The following is a 2,662-nucleotide window of genomic DNA, read 5'->3' on the forward strand; positions in this document are numbered from 1 at the left end:
CCGCGCTGCCCGGCGCAGGGCGAGGGGCGGCCGCGCATGCGCCACCCCCCCAAACCCGGGCCAATCCCCCCCAAAACCGGGGCCGCCCCCTCCCCACGGCAGCGGGGCCGCCTCCCGCACCCCGCTCGGCGTGGAGGGGCTGAGGAGGGTCCCTGGAATGAGGGGGGGTCTCACAGAGGGGTGGGGGGTCCCTGGAATGGAGGCAGGAGGAGGGGGGTCCCAGCAGGATTTGGGGTTGTTTCCGAAAAGGGGAGCACCTTCCATCGCCTCCACACCCCAAAATTCCCTGTGAGCCAGGCAGGATGGAGCCAGCAGCGCCCTACAGCCCCTCCACACCCCAATGGGGCCGCAGTGGGGTGCGGGGGGCTGCGAGAGGCCGTGGGTGGATATAGACTCAAAAACCCCCAACAAACCCCCAGAAATGGGTGAGAATCCCCAAAGAACGGCGCTACCAGAMACGACCCCCAGACCGGGGGCAGGAAGCCATCACTGAGCTCCTGGGGTCGGGATTTTGGGGGGAGGGGGTGTCACCTTCCCGCCGGTGACTGAAGAATGCCCGCCTGTCTCCCCCGGCTTGGCACCAAAAGCRCAGATCCCCCTCCCTATTTCGCCCATAGGATGGATCCGTGGAAACCCGAGAGCAAAGTTCTCATTTCCGACTCCATTGTGCCAGACTTTTGGTGGCGTTTCCTGCCTTTTGTGAGCCCCCCCTGCTCCGGCACAATCCCGGCGCTGCCGGCGCACAGAGCTCCTCTGTTCCCCTCCTCTCTGCGGCTGCAGCTGGCGGGCCCGGCCCCGTGGAGGTGCCCGAGCTGGGGGGCACTCACAGGGGTCCCTGTGCCCCGGGGGTTCGCCCAGGGAAATTGGGGAGAGGGTCCCGAGGGGATATGGCGGCTCCTTCCCGCTGCCGGCCGCCCGGCAGAGCTCCGGTCCCGCTCCGGGGAGGGCACCCCCGGTGCTTTTTGGGGCTCTCGCTCGGTCAGGACGGTCCGGGGGTGCTGGAGGCAGAACCGCGGGACGGGGCCGGMTCCCAAATCCTCACCCCGGGCACTTTGGGGTGCTCCCGCCGCCCCCACAGCCGGGTCCTGCTCCCACCCGCACCCCAAACCCTTCTGCTCTCCATCTCCGCGAGTGTCACCCGGAATCGGGTCAGGGTCACAGGGATCATCGCTGGCTCCCACTGGATCCCCCCAGCATCAAATCCCGCGTGTCACCGTCCCAAAAAACCCCGCCAGAGCCGCTCCCAGCCTGATCCCGACCCTCGGCGGGACCCCGGGGCCTCTCGGGGMCTCAAACCCCGCTGAGGGCTCGGGGCAGGGGACACGGACCCGGCAGGGACAGCGGGGACTGTCCCCGGCCATTGTGCAGGGGAAGGGCTGCAGGGACTGAGCGCAGCTCTGGGCTCAGGTGGCGATCAATGTCACCGCAGACACCGCGGCCGGGGATGGGGACAGCGACAGGGACAGGGACGGGGGTGCCACCGACACCTCTGCCCCCGCTGCGGAGCTGCTCCGCGCCCCGGGCCGCGCTGGCACCGCTTTGGGGTCCGCTTTGGGGTCCGCTTTGGGGTCCGCTTTGGGGTCGCGGTGTCCTCCCTGCAGCCGCGCGGGGACTTCACCGGGTCTGGTCGCCCTCTGGAACCCCAAACGTGCCAAGGCCGAGCTTCATTCGGGTGGCGGAACCAGCGCTGGCACGGAGCGTGTCCCAATGTCCCCAATGTCCCCAATGTCCCCAATGTCTCCAGTGTCCCCAGTGTCCCCATCCTCGCCCCCACATCCAGGGGATCGCTCCGATTGCCCCGCGAGGCACAGTCTGCTGTCCCCGTGTCCCCGCGGCCCCGACCCCACCGGGTCCCCCCATCCCCGGCCCCAGCCCCGGCGGGATCCGCCTGCGCGGGGGAGCGGGCACTGCGCGTCTTTTTGAGCCGGAACGCGGGGATTCTGGTGAAATCCTGCAGCAGTGTTGCCGTGACGACCCTCCCGCAGTTTCCATCCAGAGATGTTTTCCTTTGTTGTGACAGGGACACGGGGAGCGGCCGCGGGCGCTTGGGGTGCGGGGACAACGCCCAGGGGCTCCCGCCGCCACCACCGGGACCCCACCGCGGCTCCGGCCCGGGCCGGGGGTCCCCAGCGCTCCAGAGCCCCCTGACTGTCCCCAACCCCCCGGGGACATGAGTGCGGTGGGCTCAGCCAGGCCTCGCTGCCATCACAACAGAGGGGTGGCACGGCCACCTCGCGGCGTGGGGACCCCGGAACGTCCCGATGGGGACCGAGGGGTGGTGACAGCCCCGTCCCCCGCAGGACAGAGCCGGCTTGGGCGGGGGCAGCGCCGGTTTGGGGCGGTGGTGGCACCGTCACCGGGTGCTGAGGGACAGCGGGGTGCCCCGGAGCCTCGCTGGTGTCCCCTCAGCCCCCGGGGGTGGCCCGGTGTCCCCTCAGCCCCGGGGGTGGCCCGGTGTCCCCTCAGCTCCCGGGGGTGGCCCGGTGTCCCCTCAGCCCCGGGGGTGGCCCGGTGTCCCCGGCTGGCCGCGGGGTGCTCGGGGGTCCCCGTCCCGCGCCCCACGGAGCCGTTTGTTATTCCGCTCAGGTCCGCGGGCGGCTAATGAAGGCCGTTCCAGGAGAGCTGCCACATTCATCAGGATCGCAGCTCATTAGCGAGGCCT

This window comes from Malurus melanocephalus, unplaced genomic scaffold, assembly GCF_030028575.1.
Source record: "Malurus melanocephalus ecotype Western Australia unplaced genomic scaffold, MMel_1.1 scaffold_771, whole genome shotgun sequence".
Taxonomy (NCBI): Eukaryota; Metazoa; Chordata; class Aves; order Passeriformes; family Maluridae; genus Malurus; species Malurus melanocephalus.